Source organism: Canis aureus, chromosome 27 (assembly GCF_053574225.1).
Source record: "Canis aureus isolate CA01 chromosome 27, VMU_Caureus_v.1.0, whole genome shotgun sequence".
NCBI classification, from domain to species: Eukaryota; Metazoa; Chordata; class Mammalia; order Carnivora; family Canidae; genus Canis; species Canis aureus.
Window position 1 is genome coordinate 15,362,058 of NC_135637.1, and position 19,983 is coordinate 15,382,040.

Here is a 19,983-nt window from a genome sequence, read left to right on the forward strand (position 1 = left end):
TCTCTTACGGAGAGGGCCAAGGGATTGTTGTAGAAGCTGTGGGAAATGGGCTGTTCTGTATTTTTTCATGTAGCCTCTGTTTGTGTCGCTTTATTAAAGGGACTTTTCATGTGGTGTATTTGTTGCTGTGGAACTCTTTTTAAAAAAATTTAAATTTCGGTAAAAAACATACAACTTAAAATGTACCATTTTTAGGTGGATGGTTCAGTCCACCTAAGTGTTAAGGATATTGGTCTTGTCATATGGTGGATTTGTGCGACAGATCTCCCAAACTTGCAAAATTAAAATTGTACCTCTTAAATAACAAAGACCCCCTGATCCTTCCTTCCTCTCAGCCGCTGGCAAGCACCACTCTTCCTTCTGTCCCCTATGAATCTGGCTACTCCAGGGACCTTGCAGAAGTGGAATCAGACAATATTTTTAGTTTTTGTAGCTGGCTGATTTGATTGAGCATGATATCCTCAAGTAGTCCACATTGTAGTATGTGATAGGATTTCCTTTTTTTTTTTTTTTTTAAGATTTTACTTAAAAAAAGATTTTACTTATGTATTCATGACAGAGAGAGAAGAGAGAGAGACACAGAGAGAGAGTGAGAGAGAGAGGGGGGTGGCAGAGGGAGAAGCAGGCTCCATGCAGGGAGCCCGACGTGGGACTCTGGGACTCGGTCCTGGGTCTCCAGTATTACACCCCGGGCCGAAGGTGGTGCTAAACTGCTGGGCCACTGGGGCTGCCCGGATTTCCTTCTTTTTAAAGGCTGAATACTAGTCTAGTGTATGGATATATTACATTTTGACAGATTTTTGGGCTCTTTCCACCTCTTGGCTGTTATGGATAACATGGCTGCATACATTGGGTATGGAAATAGTGGATCCTTTTTTTAAAATGAAAAAATAAAAAAAAATGAAAAAATTTAGCTACATAATTAATAAAATTAACAACACTTCTTTTTTTTTAAATTTTTATTTACTTATGATAGTCACACACACACAGAGAGAGAGAGAGAGAGGCAGAGACATAGGCAGAGGGAGAAGCAGGCTCCATGCACCAGGAACCCGACGTGGGATTCGATCCCGGGTCTCCAGGATCGCACCCTGGGCCAAAGGCAGGCGCCAAACCGCTGCGCCACCCAGGGATCCCACAACACTTCTTTTTAAATGAATTGATGAAATGCATTTTTGTTGAGGTGTAATTGACATACAACATTAGATTCGTTTTGGGTGCCCAAAATCATACTTCAATATTTGTATGTATTGTGAAATGTAATGACCCTTTCTCGTAGAAAGTTCAATCTACAGAGATAAGACTGAAGTCCTGTCAGCTACCTTCTTCAACCATAACGGCTCCAAAGTAACTGCAATCACTTTACCAATTTTGACTCCATCTATCTATGTACACATCCATGCATATATATATGTGCATGGGTGCATATATGTCTTTAGAAAAAAATTACATGTGTATGGTCAATTCTGCTCAAATGTGACATCTGCATTCTTAAAATCACTGGGCCATGCAAAATAGCACAATAAAAACAAGACTTCTGAGAAAAATAGGGCTAAGGGCAATATTCAAAAACCTCAGTGACACATAAAAAGCAGGAACCTAATAAGAATAATAGAACATTTTATACAGTACATGGTTAAGAAATATGTAGACGGCACCATAAATAGGGCACCTGACTTTGGAAAAGTCTTGAACTTCTTTTGTGGAAGTCGCATCAGAAGGGTTGCAGCTTGTGGAGTCTTATGAAGCGGTTGAAAGAGATTTGTCTGAAATCAGACAATTGTAAAGCAGGTGTGGAGGGGTGCGGCTTTGCTCGCAGCACACCCTGATGCAGCTGGTACGTGTTGGAGGGGTGTTTGTTTGGTGTATTCCTGTGTGGGCAGTTCAGCTGGGTGCAATTTTCTGCAATGACCCAGTGTTTTTTGTGGATGAAATCATGCATGAGCAAACACAAAATTTGGTTATGCTCAGATTGTTCCCAAATATATCAATCACATTGGAACAAATTTACGTTTTCAAAACAAACAAAACTGACTCCACACACATACACAAACCAAAAGAAAAAAAAAGATACTTTAAAAAAATGATACTTCTCTGGTATATGCCTTAGTATTCTTGCATAATAAGTAGATGCATACTGCCTGCAGAAGTCTGAAGCTAATTTTTTTTTAATTTTGCTTAATAATATTCCTAAGAGACTTTTCTGTGTTAGTGATGCAGACCTGTGCTCTATAGTGTTCCACTGCATGAACGCACTCCATGTGGTCCTTCTCTTCTGGTTGGACCTGGATATTGTTTCTACTTGCTCATTATCACCTCTGTAAGTGGATTTGGTGGGTCCCCCAGGGACTGTACACTTTATATCTTTTTTCCTTAGAAAATTATATCTTTCATTATTAAGTGTATTCTGGTAAAATGTACATAACAAAAGTTACCACTTTAACTACATTTTAAGGATACAGTATGGTTCAGTGGCATTAAGTACGTTCACATTGTTGCACAGCCTTCCATCTCCAGAGCTGAAACTCTGTACTCACTGAACAACTGCTTGCGTTCAAATCCTGGTCCATCACCTATTGCTGTGTGCCTTTGGGTACTATCTACGCCTCTCTAAGCTTCAGTTTCTTTGTCTGTAAATTGATGTACACAGGGGCACCTGTGTGGCTCAATGGTTGAGCCTCTGCCTTTGGCTCAGGTCATGATCCTGGGGTCCTGGGATTGAGTCCTGCATCGGGCTCCCTGCAGGAACCTACGTCTCCCTTGGCCTATGTCTTTGCTTTACTCTGTCTCTCATGAATAAATAAATAAAATCTTTAACAATAACAACAAAAAAGTAAAGAAAATAAACATACACAGCTCCTGGATTTGGGCTGGGGATTGCATAAAGTGACACACATAATGAGCACACTGCAGGCTCTTAATAAGCAGCTTTTATTATCATGGGAAACTGACCGTGTGCCCTTTTATGGTCTGCTCTGATTTATCTGACACCCAGGTCCTGGGAATGGGGATGCTACATAGCATGGCTTGCTGGGACCCAGAGCTGAGAAAGAGAAAGAAGCAAAGAGTGGTGGAGAGTCTGCAAAGCTTCCTGGTGGACAAAATGTTCACCACCCACACTACTCTCACAGCTCATACTTTAGAAGGAAAGTTCTGGGCCCCTCCCTGTTTGCCTCGTGCCTCTTGAGGCTCTTGGGAGTGACCCATTTTCAGCCTCTGTCACTGCCAGCTTGCCCGCTGGGGCTGCCAGTGGCGGTGTGCACAGTAGCAGGTGCACTGAGGTCATGGAGCAGATGGCAGTAAGTTTCAGTTGAGAGCTGCCAGGCTCCATTGGAACCAGTGACCCGGAGGGAAATGCATGTGCATCACCCTTTCTCCCCCTTCGGTCTGGAACCCTGGGACCCTGACCCTTTCCAATGCCCCTTCAGGCTTTACCCCAGGGGGCCCGAGTATCCTTTCAGGGTTCCTGGGTGCCAGGGAGCAGGAAGGAAAGCCACATTGTCACGGGCAGCAGGCACATCCCAGCCCCACAGCTCCCGGCCTCACCCTTTCACAGGAAGCTCAGAGCCCCTTGATTGCTTCATCTCATTAATCTGATGCTATCCTTGCTGGGGGTGGGGGTGGGGATCATTATCCCATTTTATAGATGGAGAAATAGAGGCAGGAGGAAGGTGGCTCAGGGACCCATATGCCTGTGTGTCAAAAGGAATTTATGTGGCCACGTCTAAATACACCGCTGAGGGGGGTAGGGCATAGGAATGTTTAGCTGCGTTCAATCAGATATAAACAACAACAAAAACATTATTCTTAGAACATACTTTGAGATGTAGAAGCCTTTTTCCACCTCGTGGTATCAGAGCCCTGCAGGGTTCTGTTCCACGGACGTCTCAGAGCATCTGCAGGAAGCTGGGATCCTCTGCAACCAGATAATGTCTTGCTCTTGACTTTGTCTCTGGGGCCTAAAAGCAGCACGGGGCACATTCTAGGCACTCTGAAAATACCGAATGATTGAAAGAATGGATCTCAAAAGCCATGGCAACGTATCTCTAGTTTGATGTAATTAAAAAAAAAAAGATATTTATTTTTTCATGAGACACACAGAGAGGCAGAGACACAGAGGGAGAATCAGACTCCCCATGGGGAGCCTGATGTGGGACTTGATCCCAGGACCCCGGGGTCATGACCTGAGCCAAAGACAGGTGCTCAACCAGAGTCACCCAGGTATGCCAGCTTGATGCAATTTAAACACTGGAAATTACGAGAGAAAGAGAAAGAAGCACTTTCTCAGACTCTTAATCTTTAGGAAGTTAGCTGTGCCCATCCTCCAGGTGGGAAAACTGAGTTATGGTTCCCAACAGATGGGCGGTTTCACGCAAGATCTGAGGTGGCTCAACTCTTGACATAGAATGCCCCCGGTAGATGTGGCACAGCCTGGGGACCAGTTGACGGGGAGGGGGGGCAGGTTGGTAGCAGAGGGTGGTCAGAGCTGGAAGGAAGGCCCAGTATTGCCTGAATTTACACAAAGACACGCCTTCTTTTCACCCTCCCGCTGACATGCTGTCTCCCTGAGGACTGGTAAGAGCCTCTCCACCCCGTGTCCTTGGGAAAGATGTGCCGGGTCTCCACTGTGGCTGGAAACCGGAGCTTCTCAGAGAAACAAAGGAGGCTAATCCAGTAGAGACAGCAGGAGTGGAGGAAGGGACAGAAGGACAGACTTCTGAGGGGTGATGGTTCTTCTCTTTCTGGATGTCTGCTGCCTGCCTAGGAATCTTCACTGGTCGGGAAGACGGTGAGGAAAACCTCGGAAGCTGTGGAATGTGCCAGAAGGAGCTCCAGACCCAACATCTGGATTCTGGCTCTGGTGCATCCCGCCATCACCTAACCACTCTGGGCCTCTGTGTTTTGCCCTGTGGGTCGAGACCGGGACAAGAGCACGGAACCTTCAGGGACGTTCCTGCGACAGTAGGGTAGCTGCCTCCCCGGGGAAGTGCTCGCATAGGAGGTACACAAGTCCTGCTGGCGCAGAGGAGGCTGGATGCCGGCCGGGAGCCGGGGCCTTCAGGCCTGAGGACCATGAGGTTTCCTTCAGAGTGCCGTGCGAGGTGCTCTTCTGAGCACTCCCCCCGATGAAGGCCCAGCGAGCCGGCAATCCGAGACTAATGATAGTGCCAATGAATCACAGCTTGGCTTTGCAGCCCTACTTTCATGGAGAGGGATCCCCAGGCCTCCTCTGGCCACCGGCTAAGGCCGCGGGACCTGACCCACCTGCACCCTAATAGCGCTCCTTCTTTTATAGACTACCTTTCATCCCAGCATCAGCCAGAGCTTAATCACCGGGATCTCTGCCCCAGGCTCCACCTCAGCCCCACGTTTAGTGGCCTCATTATTAACCTTGATATTTTCCATCCTAGGGGACAGACGATGGCACCAGAGGGGTTGGGGGACACAAGGCAGACCCAAAGTCTAGCCCCTGGATCAGCTCCTTCTGATGCCCAGGCTGCTGGTCCATTTTGTGGGTACCCCTCCTGGGAGGTGGAGAGGGGGCGGCTGCCTCTGCTTTTGTACATACAGGATTTTATACATAAGCATGATTGCTGAGGGTTTTGGTTTTGGTTTGTTTTTATTTATTTATTTTTAAAGATTTATTTATCTGAGAGAGAGAGAGATGGAGTACTAGAGGGGGGGAGCAGCAGAGGGAGAGGGAGAGGGAGAAGCAGACTCCCCGCTGAGCCTGATGTGGGGCTTGATCCCAGGACCTCGAGATCATGACCTGAGCCAAAAGCAGACGCTTAATCCACTGAGCCACCCAGGAGCCCTTGTTTTTGTTTTTAGAGATTGAAATAGCTTACTTAATTGCTTACCTGTTGATTCATCTTCTTTCCTTGGTAGAATTAAAATTCTATGGGACTGGGGACTCCGTTTGTCTTATTCACCTCTGTATTTCTGACATCTGCGAGTGTGACCAGCACACTGCAGGCATTTAAAGAGCTCCTGGATTCATGAAGGAATAAATGCAATACACACCTTACTATGGACTGTGCTGTTGCCCATGGGGAGCCTCGAAGGAGCAGAAGGCATCTGAGACACAGGGTTGGAAGGATGAGGAGTTCTCAGCCAGAAGCCTGCATCCTGGGCGCAGCATACAGCATCCCCAGAGACATGAAGGAAGATCCAAAAGTGGGTGGAGTTTAGCAGATGTGAGAAGGTCCCAGCATTGGGCAGGAGGGAACAAGCACTAGGAGATGTGGTTCGAAATCTCTGTAAGGCCCAGGTTCTTCAGTGGGGAGCTTGGAGTGTGCTTTGGAGGTGACATGAAATGGCATTGCCACATTTGAACTTGAGCAACACCTCGTGGGCTGGAGTGGTGTGGGTCCTTGGGGCTCCTGGCAGTGGCCCTGGAGAGAGGTGCTGAGGCTCTGGGTCCAAGGCACTGGATTTGGGAAGGAGGTTGGTGGGCAGGGGTGGATCTCTTCTGGAACTCAGTAGGTGTCTCCTACCTTTGTATAACCCTCATCATTCCATGTAAGTGGGGACCCACGCTAGTGTGATCTCGAGAGCTCTGATCTCAGGAGCCACTTGCTCACAACCATCTCTTTCCCCCTTCTATATGGGAATACAAACGATGGTTGGTGATTTTTCCAAATTCCATTGCCTTTCAAAAAAAGATCTTGTGTGTGTGTGTGTGTGTGTGTTCTTGTCAGGTACTTCATCCATTAGTACTGAGTGAAAAGTAAGATTTCTTTTTTATCTACCGTTTTTGGGAGCTGAGCTCCAAGGCCGTGGGACAATGGCCGCCTTCTCACCATGTGCTGGGAAGAGATGGGATTCCTGAATTCTGGCTTCACCTCTGCTGGATGCAAGCAGATTCAGATCCCCTCCCTGGGCCTCAGTTTTTCCATCTATATATAACAGGCCATCACTCATTCTCCAAAGTGTATTCTGGGGAATGGTTATTCTGATAGCTATTCCATTAGAAAGAAAGGAAAAGGGTTGTTGGTCTATGTGGGGGACACAGTGCATCCCGTGTTTTCCTACTGAAGATTGTCAAAGAGCATCAGTGTATTAGAGGCTCCCAGAAACCCTGTAGCCAAGCAACCTTGTTTAATTTTGTTTAAGTCACTGTTTCCCTAGCAGTGAGACAGACAGAGCTCAGTGATGACAGAACTCTGAAATCCTGCAGAGCTCAGGCTTTGGTTGTGTCTAGAATGTTCCTTCAGTTTGAACAAGCTGAGGTCCCACGAGCAGTTGGTCTAAGCTCCTGTTGGTTCTCTTTTGCCTGAGTTTCCCACAGGGAACAGACTGGCCTTGAGGCTCTGTCTCTCCCCAAACCCCAAGAATTCACTGCCAACCATCCACATATCCATGCATTCATTTAATACATCAAGGCATCCATCACTTACCCATCCATTTCTCTAACACAAGACTGAACTAGGCACTAGGTATATGGGTTGAACATCTAGGGCCAAGAAGGAAGGTGAGGTTACTTCATATATCCCCATTCCAGAATCTCTTGGTTTCTCTCTCGAATCTCAAATATGAGTGTTCTTATCAACCCAAATCCTTTTGGGATAAAAATAAGAGACGGTGTTCCAATATGGAACCCTGTCCATGTTATTCCCATATTCTCTCACATTTGATAACAACTCCCCCTTCACAAACCCCTAAGAATGGGGGCTGTTATGTGAAAAATGCTTCCATGGTGATCAAATTTGGAATCAAAGAAAATCCAACACAGGTTTTTGTTTGTTTGTTTGTTCTTTGCCTGTAGACCTTTTCAGAGCCTTGATGTATTAATGTTTAATATGAATCTCTGCAAAGGGAGATGTCAAGAATGCAAAGTTGATGATACAGGATTTTCCTCCTTCACAGAGTATCAGGAGGTGCTAGTTAAATGGATGTCCATTTCCAGAAACTCTGTCTTCCCAGGATTGTTTAGATCTCTAGTGCCTATTTCTTGTGTTTTTACCCTTCCTCATCCACCAGGAAGAAACTCTGCTGAGAGCAGAGACCAGCCTTATAATCCTGTTGTGTTTTCTTCCAGGGCTCTTTGTTCATAAAGCCACTTATTAAGGAGTGCTTTTGGTGGGCTATGCTCAGGACTAGTTATTTTTTCACTGCATTGTACATTTCTTGTTTTTATTTATTTATTTATTATTTTTTTGCTACTCCACATCTAAATATCTTTCTTATTTGGAAAAAATTCCAAAGTAGGAGAGACTCAGTCCCCATCACCATCTACACAAGTCAAGGGGAGGGGTGTGGATTCTTTTCTCCCCATTCCCTAGAAGCTAGGATTTGGCCAAGTGATTACTGCCGTGCTCATTAGACATTCCTGCCCAGGACAGGCATTTTGGAACAACACTGACACTATCTAGTACTTATTCCAGAGGGCAGGGGCAGTGGTGCTGTGACATTTTGACTCAGCTCTTGCTCTATTGAAGCACTGCTTGGGATTTTAACCTCCCAGACTCCCTCACATCTTACTCAGTGTCCTTGCAGATTCTATGAGCCATCTGGCATTCCCAAACAAGTATTTTCTGCTTCCGTTGGAAGTTAGTTGTTTGGAACCAAGAATACTGACCGCTCTGTCAAACCCATGTATCCATCCACATATCCATCCATCCATCCATTTAGAACGTCTATCCATCCATCACTTACCCTTCCATCCCTCTAACATTAACACCAAATTAGGCACTAGGCATATGCAAAACAGCAGGAAATAGCAAAACCAATGCCATATTCAAATCTGGGAATCTGAGGGGAGTTTCACAAAGGAACAACAAATAAGAATATAGTCAGTGTTGAGGAAAAGGAATGGTACAGTGTCCCAGGACTGGAACTATTACCACCACTAGGCTTAGGGGATGAGGGGAGGAAGCAATTTTTAGAATCTGGAGACTGTGTGGGGAGTCCTCTTGATAGCAACTGTGGGCTTAGGTAGAGGGACATGGTCAACTGGGTTGACTGGTTGGGGGGGCGGCAGGAGGATAAATACCTTGTCAGCACACTCCTTCCTCTCTCTGATCTCCTACCAGTGCAAGAGAAAATATTGAGTTAGCTTATATAGGTTAGCCTTCCAGTCACAGAGCAGGATGGAGAAGGGTCCAGAGTGGATCTGAAGGGCCAAATGGAAGACTCCCAGGTCAGTGTGAGGAGGATCATGTCACTCCTCTGTTCAATTCTTTCTCGTAGAGTCTCTGAGTTATCTGGTATCCCATTTATTTTCTGCTTCAGTTAGGATCAGTTGTTTGCAACCAAGAATCTTGACTGCTCTGATAAACACATCCATCCATCTAGCCAACCATCCACTCATTCCAACATCCATCCATAACTATTCATCCCATCCACCCACCCATCCATTTATCATCTATTCATTCACCCATCTGTCCCATCCCATCCATCCATCCATCCATCCATCCATCCATCCATTGTACCCATTGAACCATCCACCCATCCATCCATCCCATCCACCCATCCATCCAAACATTCATCCATCTTCTGTGGATTTCTACTACACTCAGATTAAAAACCAAATTACTGAGGGGGGCACTTGACGGGATGAGGACTGGGTGTTATACTATATATTGGCAAATTGAACTCCAATAAAAAATATATACAAAAAAAGGGCAAAGCCAAATTATTCATGACCTACCAGGTCTCCATGACTTGTACCACCCACCCACCCTCCCCATTACCCACCTATCTCCTCCTCTCTTAGTTTTCTCTACTCCAGCCGCACTGGCCTCCATGCTCTGCTCTAGGTAAACTCCTGCCTCAGGACCTTTATGCATGATGTTCCTTCTCCTTGAAACACTTACATATCCACTTGGCTCTCTCCCTCTAAGTTTTTACTCACATGTCATGTTCTCTGTCCATGTTCATCAAATGGCAACTGTTGTTTGCCACTGTCACTTATTTTCTTCTTTGGTACTTTTCACTCTCTCACATTCTATATATATGTTACCTGTCTTTCTTGTTTATTGTGTATACCACCCCCACAACTGGATTTTTGCTGTTTTGTTTATTGGCACATTCTCAGTGCTCTAAAGAATCCCTGGCACATAGAAGATGTTGGTTACATATTTGTTGAATAGACACAGGAAGTATGGAAGCAGCTCTGTGAGAGTTTCCGACCTGCTCTTGGAGGGGAATTCAGCACAGCTGTGAGAGTTTGTGCAAACTCATTTCATCCCTAGGGTTGCCCTGGCTGGAACTCCCATAAGAGTTAATATGCTGCCCGTGCCCTTAGGAAATGTCCTGAACTTTCCATGCAAGCTGTGGACTTGGCTCTGGGGGACTTCTTGTCCTGCTTAGGAAAACCTGAGGGCAAGGGAGGGAAAAAGTGAACACTTCACACATTTCATCTTCAAAGCACTTAATAAACGCTCAAGTAATTAATTCCCCTGGCTCTCTGGGAAGTGGATTTTATGGTCTCTGCTCTGGCAGTAGGGAAAGGAGTGTGCTGAGAAGTTCCGTCATTTTCCCAGGCCCGTGGAGGGAGCCACAAGTGCTGCCAGAATTGCGTTGGCATGCTCTGAGTTTCTGGCCGGGAGGCCTCCTCTTTCCCTGCTGATGTGCAGGGGATGGAAGCAGACGGGAAGTGATGGTGCCGCCATCTTGGTTGATGGCTTTCTGCCATTTTCAGAGGACTTTGGGAGCAGGGTGCTTGAAAGCTGCAAAAAAGTGGGAACCTCCCCGGACTCTCTTTCATCCTGATGTTTCAGGTCTTAGCTGAGGCTTCGATGTACTAAAAAAACCCATGGACATGAGCTCATTCCCAATGCAGGCCATGGCAAAATAGAAAGTAGCTAAAGGACTGGCTTTTGTTGTGCCTGGCTAATCAGAGTCCTGCCATAGTCCTCACTCCTCTGCTCCAGGCTGTTCCTCTCGTCCTTCTCCAGCAACATTTACCTATCTAGAGGCTCCTGGGTGGTTCAGTGGTCAAGCATCTGCCTTTGGCTGGGTGGTGATCCCAGGGTCCTGGGATCAAGTCCTGCTCCTTGGGGAGCTTGCTTCTCCTTCTGCCTATGTCTCCATCTCTCCCTGTGTCTCTCATGAATAAATGAATAAAATATTTTTAAAAACTTACTTATCTGATCTCCCATGCTGTCAGTGATCTACTCACTTGGAGAAAGGCCAGCAAAGAGGATAACTACTTTACATTAATGATATTGAGGTGCGCTGCAAGGAATTAACATTCTTACCAGTGAATTGGCTCCCTGCCAGTACTGCTCTATAGGCCTTGCACTGAAAGTTGGAAGACTTGAGTTTTAGGTTCTTCTACTTACTTGCCATGTATCAAGTTAGGTCTTGGTTATCCCTGTATGTTGGATAAAAATAAGGACAACAGCATACATAAATACTGGGTATCAGATGCTGTTCTATGAGCTCTAACTATATCGTCTTATTTGAACTTCACCGTTCTGTGAGGCAGGAATTATTTTTCTTCCAATTTTATAGGTAAGGAAATTGAATACAGAGACATTAGATGACTGGTCTGAGTCCCAGAGGTGGCTCTAAGGGTCAGGAGTTTCAGAATCTAGGCAGTCTGGCTCCAGAGTCTGGGCTTATGACCACTAGAGTGGATGGGTTGGCTTGAACCAGGCATGGGAGGAGAATTCAATGCAAAGGAAAAATCTAGTGTCATTTGTATTGAAATAACCCTTCCAAGGGGCATCTTGTGGCTGCCATTGGCTCAGGTCATGATCCCAGGGTCCTGGGATGGAACCCTTCATTGGGCTCCCTGCTCAATGGGGAGATTGCTTCTCCCTCTCTCCCTGCCTGCCGTTTCCCCTGCTTGTTCTCTCTCACTCTCTCTCTTGAGTAAATAAATAAAATCTTAACAAAAAAAGAAATAACCCTTCTTCCAAAAACAGTGATAAAAGCTGAACAGAAAACCACGCAACAGCTATTTATTGGAATCAGAGTGCATCCACACAGAATGTGAAGGCATATGATACAAGGAGGAAGGGAAGCACCCTGAGATCTTCACCTTTCTTGCAGCCATTTCTCTAAAGACTTAGGCTGATCCATGGTGCCAGGGAATAGAAAGTGAGCACAAAGTGGCCATCTGTCTGGCAGGGCTGGGGATACAAGGGGTTGGACTCTGGGGCTTCCAAAGTGGCTGGGACTTGAGAGACATGTTGTGGAAAGGAGGGAACCACAGAGATGTGAGCCCAAAGATACATGTGCAGTTCCTCTTTGAGGTACTTGCTGACTCCCAAGCTGTGGATACATGGAGCAAGACTTCCAGAAACTCAGGAGGTGGGAGCATGTAAGAGGCTGAAGATCTGAGCTTAGGGGAGCAGTAAGCATTGTATTTTGGGGAGGCAGAGGCTGGAGTTCAGTGTCTGCCATTGAAAGAGACCTTCATGAAGTAGGAGTAAGTACTACATATTCAGGGTAAAAGCAAGGCTGCATTAGACAGGCCTGACAAAGCCCGAACCCAGCTCTCAAAAGAACCAGGGTCTTACACCTCTGGTCTATCTGCCTTCAACATTCTCTGAAGGAAGCTAACACCAGTCAGAGCCTCAACCATATTTCACACACAGTGTCTGACATATAACCCCAAATTAAGAAGTATCCTAAATAATGACCAAATGACCAAAATCAAGAGGAATAAAACCCAGCCTCTCCACACATACAAACATACAGAGAGTTGAGATAATGCAGTGGTCAGAATGGCAAACAAATGCATATACCTAACATGGGGAAATTGTGCAGCAGAGACTTCATTAGTTAGTATATTTAGTAACATACTGAAGTATGCTGGAGTTAAAGAGAAATGTATTAAAAAAGAATCAGAGGGAAATTACAGACCTGAAAAATAAATCTCTGAAATAATAATTGCAGAGATGGTTCTTGTAGCTGATTAGATGCAGCAGGAGAGAAGATTAGTGAATTAGAGCAAAAGCTCAGTGGAAAACAAATATGCAGGCTGGGAGCAGAGAGGGAGACTGATGAATAACAGAAGAGAGTGTAAGACACATAGTGACACAGTGAATAGATCTAAGATACGTACAATTGGAATATCAGAAAAGAGACAGAATGGGGCAGAAGCAACATTTGAAGGAATACTGTATTTTCCAAAGCTGAGAAGGACATAAAGCTCCTTTGAGAAGCTCTGAAGCCAGAGCTTATGAAATACAAGAAGCCACATTAGGTACACCAGAGCGAAACCCCTTTGCCTTTATCTTAAAGGCAGTCAGGAAATAAAAGCCACAGTACCTTGAAAGTGATAGCGATGAGGCTCATGGCTGATTTTTTCAAGGACACAAAAGCCGACCCTGATCAATTGTTAGTGGGGATTCTCAGTGATGCACTGCAAAAGGTACCAGGCTGAGGTTGAGCTCCTCTGAGCAGCACATGCTGATAGATGAGCACTGTCTGCCATGTGCATGAAAGGGAGAGTGGCAGCACCCGTGCCACCTGCTGGCTCTGGATATGATGCCTGTTAAGAATCCTTTGCTGAGGATAACCATAGAGTCCCTACTCATTACAAATCGCTTTTCTGGTACTAGAAGGAATATAGAGATTTAAATAAGCTTCCAGCTACTGGACGGAAGCAAACCCAAGAAACAGAAGTTTGGGCTATATAGATAGCTTTCAGTTCATATCCTAGTAAATTCTGTTATTTACTAGCTGTGTGACCTTGAGCCTGTCCCTTTAGCTGCTAGAACATCAGTTTCTTCCATTGTAAAGTAGGTTCAATGACAGTACTTAATTCACAATGCTGTTGGAGTTTTGAATGAATGAATGAATGAATGAATGAATGAATGAATGAAAAGCATAAAACATAGTGTCTGAAACACAGTAGGTCCTTAAAACCAGTAGCTGTTTTTCTTACTTTCTACACAGGGGCTGTGAGTCCCTGGCTGGCTGCTGAGTTCTGCTCATGCAAGGAACATTTTTAACCCCTCTTAATCAACAGTTGTTAAGCTCCTACTTTGTTGGAGGAAACATGTCAGGTGATGGGGATCACAAAACAGGTGCAGTTCTTGAAATGCCTAGTTCTTACCATTGAATGGACTTTGCGAATGATGAAGAGGTGTTTGAGTGTTTTCCTCTGACTCCTGGAGCTTGCTTCTAAAGAGTCTATGGCACGTCCTGGGGGAGAGACATTCACAGGGACTGTGGCCACATGTGTCCCAAGCTTCTTTCTTTCTTTTTTTTTTTTTTTTTTTTTATTTTATTTTTTTTTTCCAAGCTTCTTTCATCCAGGATGCACTAGTGGCTCTTTTAGGATCCAGGATTCTTCATGCCTGAAACCCATTTGGGTTATCACCCAAGAGAGTTTCAGTTCATTCCTATCCCTGTCTATGCCATACCAACTTCGGCTGCTTGTGCTGTCGCCGTTCACAATTTTACTTTCCACCTTACAGGTAAAATATTCACTTAAGAGATTGAAGCATAGTTTCCCAAGGGTCCTGGCAAGTTTGTTGGCAAACAGAAAATTTGATCCTGTCCTCAGAGCAGAAGGAGAAAATGCCCCGATGCTTGGTTACTTAGAGAAAGAATCCTAATATAGATAAGCAAGGGGTGGCTTTGGGTCAAATCCTGGCTCTGCTAATGGCCAAGTAACAGTTGGAAAGGTCAGTGTATTGGGCTTTGCCAGTTTTTCCTCTCTATGAAATTGGGTTAATAATGCAATGTCATCATGAGAACTATCAAAGATGCACATTGATTGCTTAGCACAGCTCGAGGCCATATTTTTGTTATTAGTCAACTTTGTACATTTGGTGATGCAGGAGTCCCTGCTTCTAGAAGGCCTTCCCCCTCATATGCTCTTACCAAAACATGTATTCACTCCTGGCCTTGTAGGGACTTGATGTAAACTACCCACTTTCCTGTGAACAGAAAATGCTAATACAGTGTTTTGGCCCTGAGAGCTGGTTCTGTTGAGAGTAGTAAATTTGTTGTGGTTGAGCCCCTAGAATTGTTTGGGAGGACTGAAAGGTCTTTGGGGGAACCAGTGGGGAGAGGCTGGGCAGACCTCAGAATGTAGCAATGGGAAAGATACACCAGCAATTTGCAGCATCCAGCTGAACCTGGGTGAACTCAGCTCCTGAGGGGTCAAGAGGTCAAGGAGAATGGTTCCTTGACCCTTTGGGGGCTGGGGTTAGCCTCTGTGCTTGCAACTGTTACACAAGCCCGAGATGGCCAGGTCTCCAACAAAAATTTGTGACCTCTCACTGTTCCCTTAGTGAGGATTTGTCTCTTGGAGGTGACCACACAGGTAGAGACACTTGTTCCTGGCCCCTCTGGGGCCATGTGACTGGTTCTGCCCATATAGTATGAGCAGATGTGCATCACTCCTGGGCCAAAGACTTTTTAAAAAGCAGTGGGACTTCACCATGTTCTCCTTCCCTGTGTGGTGATTGGCTGCAGAGGACTCTGAGGTCCCCAGGGGAATGGAGGTAGACCTCCAGGGTGTAATGTGTCCTGGTCTCTGAGTCATCAGGGGGAGGAATATCCAGTGCACAGAAAAAATAAATTTCCATTGTGTTTAGTCACTAAGGTTTTTGACTTTGTTACATAAACAGCTAGTGTTGCTCTGATGCACCAAGTTAGGTGTCATTAAATTCAACAGCTACTTAACCCTCTTGCTCTCTGAGACTCTGGGCCTCTGGAATGGCGGTTCGAGTGCCCCCCCCTCCCCAAGCCCCCCATACTCCATCAGCTGTATTGTGACTCTTTAAATTGGAATGAGTAAAAATGCTGGGTATGCCAGGTGTTGGTGAAGACATGGAGAAGCCAGAACGCTCGTACGCTGCTGTAGGGAAGGTAAAGTGGTACAGCTTCTTTGCAAAACAAGCTGGCAGTTTCTCAAAGAGAAACATGCATTTATATTATGATCCAGTCATTCTGCTCCAGTCTTTATGCATGAGAGATGAAGGCATATGTGCAAACAAAGATTTGTACACGGGTGTTCACAACAGCTTTACTACTAGTCACACACTGGACACTGATTTTCCAGTATTCCCTGAGGCCCTGCTTTAATGTCCTTCCCACGGTTTCCATGAGATGTCCTAGAAATACCCTTCGCTTTAGGCTGTGCTTTGCATGAAATCCTTTAGAAAAATCTTGCATCTGGCTGTTCCTCTCCATTTCCATCTTGAACTCTGACTCTAGTCCAAGCCACTGGCATTTCACAAAGACAGTGACCACAACCTCCCCTCTGGTCTTCTTGCCCTTCCATCTTTCCTCCTCTACCTTCCTTTCTCCACACAGTGGCCAGAGAAGCCTCTTTAAAAACATGTCCAATCATATCCTTCCAGTTGCTTCCCAATATACTTAACATAAAATCCAAAGTCCTCACCGTGAACCTCACAGAGTTGGATAATCTGACCATTGACTCCTTGGCTCCTTCCACTCTTTCCTTGACCACTGGTTTCAGCCACTTGTCTCCTTACTGTTTCTCAAAGATGCCAGAATCCTCTCTTACTTATTGAAACCATGTACTTGGCCTTCTCTTTCTTCCTAACATGGTTCCTTCAGGATTTGCATGTGGCTTCTTGATGGTCTCTGCTCAGATGTCACCTCCCCAAAGAGGTCATCTCTGGACACCTCCATAAAATAACCTTCCACCCACCTTCCTTTCTCTAATTTTCTTCATAGCATCTATTACTATCTAGAGTTACTGCATTATTTTTCTATTATTGTGTAAAATATTATCACTAACTTAGTGACTTAAAATAATACATGTTTATTGTCTCATAGCATCTGTGAGTCATGAGTCTGGGCACCACTTAGCTGAGTCCTCTGTTTGGGGTCTAAAGGGCTGCAATCAAGATGCTGGCTGGGATGTGCTCTCACCTGGTGGCTTGACTGGGTAAGGATCCATTTCCAGGCTCACCAATGTCATTGGAATAATCCATGGCCTTGTAGTCATGGGAGTGAGGACCTTGGCTCCTTGGTCAATGTCAACTGGGGGCCACTCTCAGCTCCTAGAGATTCTTAGAGGCTGCTTAGAGCACAACATGGCTGCTAAGTTCATAAGTCCAGCAAAGAGGGTCTTTAGAAAGAGTTGGCCAGCAAGAGGGAATCTTACATATGGTCACAAAAATGACATCCCACCACTGCTGTCATACTGTATTGGTTAGAAACAAGTCATAAGTCCCACTCATACTAAAGTGGGGCATAGATTACACAAATCTGGGAATGCCAGGAGGCCAGAATCATGGAAGGGGTACTGTAGAGTCTCTCCATCACAATTGTATTCTATATTTCTTTATTGGTTAGTTTATCATCCATCTCCCTCACCAAACCATAGCCTCTAAGGATACAGAACCTTACTTGGTCTTGTTTGTAACTATAGCCCCAGCTATAGGAGAATCATGGACACACAATAGATGTTTAAAACATATTTCTTGAATAGATAAATTAAAGTTATTTTAATTGAGCTAGTTGAGTGAATTTTTGTGCCTTTCCTTTAAATGAACAAAATGCCATGCTGAAACATTGCTTTGAGGTTTAAAATGAGATATCAGTGAAAGTGTTCTGTAAACCATAAAATATTCTGTAAGAGCTAAGTACTATCCTTACTATGGTCTTGCCAGTTTATCTCCTTGGAAAATACTTTTTTTAAAAGATTCTATTTATTTATTCATGAGAGACACACAGAGAGAGGCAGAGACATAGGCATAAGGAGAAGTAGGCTCCCTGTGGTGGGCCTGGCATGGGACTTGATCCCAGGACCCTGGGATCACATCCTGAGTCAAAGGCAGATGCTCAACCACTGAGCCACCCGGGCACCCCAGAAATTAAATTTTTAAAATTAGTGTTGTCCACTAATTATTTCTCATTCTGTCCCTTGTTGGTCACATGGGATGGATTCCCAGTCTCTTAAAGTGGTCACAGATCTTGTGTTGGCCTTTGAAAAGCAAGTCAATGTGATTTGTGTCACTTGCAGATGGAAGATTTGAGAGCTAGCAAGCATGATGACTTTCTCCGTTCCCCTTTGCCATGGTGACCTGCGATGTATTTGGTAGTGACTTCTTTCTTACTTTTCATCTCAGCCTGGGTCCCTGAGAGTGATACCATGATACCAAGCAGAGCTCCCAGCTGATTCCCAGAGAAAACACAGATAATGTAGGAAAGAAACCATCGATGATTCAATCCTCAGGGATTTGGGGTTGTTTGTTACTGCAGCATAATCTGGCCCATCCTGACTGATGCAGTAACCAACCTTCCTCAGATGATCAGCTCCTTCCTGCTATTCACACTAGAACACACCAATTAACTTGGGAGAAAAAAAAGCCACATTCTGTCTTTGTGAGTATGAGTTTGCTTTGATCATGGTATCTTAACATGTGTGGTCAGTTACATGGCCTCTCAATGTAGATCGGTTTTATTACTCTGAATGGCTGCCTATCCTTTTGTTCCTACCACCTTCCCAAAGTCAATTTCAGGTGTCTTCATGAAGGTCACATTAATCCTCTTGCTTCCAACCCTGGAGCCTGCTACTTGCATATGCCGAGGAGCTCCCTTGAATTTGTCACCCCGCACCCCCCCCCCCCACCCCCGCCTCAAGGTTTTATTTATTTATCTGAGAGAGAAAGAGAAAGTGTGTACATGAGCAGGGGGAGGGGCAGAGGGAGAGGGAGAAGCAAACTTCCCGCTGAGCAGGGAGCCCCATACGGGGCTCAATCCCAGGACCTTGGGATCACTACCTGTGTAGATGCTTCACCGACTGAGCCACCCAGGCGCCCCCTCGCCCCCCGGAATTTCGATGCTTAAAGCAGTTCCAAAGGACATCCTGCATGTACCTAACAGAATTTCTCAGGCATCACTTAGTATTTTAAGACTATCCCAGACACCTCACATTTTTCAGCTAAAGCTCTGGTTGTTCAACAAATGGAACATAATACTGTTTAAACAGAGTGGTGGCCTGGGAGACCAGACCCTGCAAACCTCAGATAACTACTATTTCCCCCAATCCTGTATCAAGGGAACTTGTAGGAGACTCACCACCATGATTTTATTGGACCTGCAACTTCTGAGTCCCTCCCCTTTCTCCTGTCACTGTCTCCTCATGCTAATTCCTGTCTTGATGAAGCCACGCCAACCAACCAGTTCTCTTAACAGATTGCAGTTTTCCACGAAACCTGTCTTGGGAGAAGTCAACCCCAAAGTCATCTGAAAGCACATGATGGGGGCTGGCCTGGGGGTAAGAGTGACCCTTTCTCACTGTGGCCTTTGTGATGAATACACCAGATTCATAAATTCACATAGGCCTTATCCACACATCCATTTTCATATCAATGGAAAATGCTTTCCAGATGTGTGTTAGAGGTGCTAGGCTTCGCTCTGCTGACTTTTTATTTTCTGCTAGGTCTCTGCCCGGCCCGGCACACAGCCCATTGTTTTTATATCAAAAAGATGGGTCGTACCTGCTTCATAACCCGGAGGAATTCACAGCAACCTGAAGGAACTGAAAGAATGTGGTTTCCAGATCCGATTAGAGAGATGGGACTGGGTCCCCAGGGTTCTCAGGCTCAGCTGCCCCAGCCTACAATGTCATTCATTGTCTTGTGGGCTAAATGAGTCAGGTTTCTAACCCCCACCTTCCATCGCCTTGTGCATGGCCCTGGAGCATACCCAGAAGGGAGTTGACCACTAAGCTATCTCTGTTGGCTTTGGGTCTTCTGCTGTTTCTGCAGATGTTCTTTGTGGGGGCACAGAGAAGGGATCCCAGGCTTGAGTCTTTCTTGGGGAAGCCCAAATACTCCCCTCATTTGAAGAACCTTTACTTTTTGCTCATGGGTGGCGGAGAACTCTGGAACATGAGCTTTAAAATCAGAACCCTGGCCTGCTCATTTACTAGGCTGTGTGACCTTGGGCAAGCCCCTTGATCTTTCTGAGCCTCTGATGGCTCATCTGGATGTTGTAGATTTTAATCTTTCATATCTCTTCGATTATCATGAAGTTGAAAGGAGACAATGCATGCAAAACTCTTATCATAGAGTCTTTTTTTTTTTTTAG

The 19,983-nt window shown here is 45.3% G+C and overlaps 2 long non-coding RNA genes across 6 annotated transcripts in view; both read left to right on the forward strand.

Annotated features, from left to right (window-relative positions):
• LOC144299909 (uncharacterized) overlaps positions 1 to 19,983 on the forward strand; it is a 383,693-nt gene that overhangs the window by 58,736 nt on the left and 304,974 nt on the right. The window lies entirely within an intron of this gene.
• Positions 16,723 to 19,983, forward strand: part of LOC144299908 (uncharacterized) — a 132,086-nt gene continuing 128,825 nt past the window's right edge. For all 5 annotated transcript variants that reach the window (XR_013366549.1, XR_013366545.1, XR_013366548.1 and 2 more), the window contains exon 1: positions 16,723 to 16,831. This is a non-coding gene — a long non-coding RNA (uncharacterized LOC144299908). The remainder of the gene's footprint in view (positions 16,832 to 19,983) is intronic.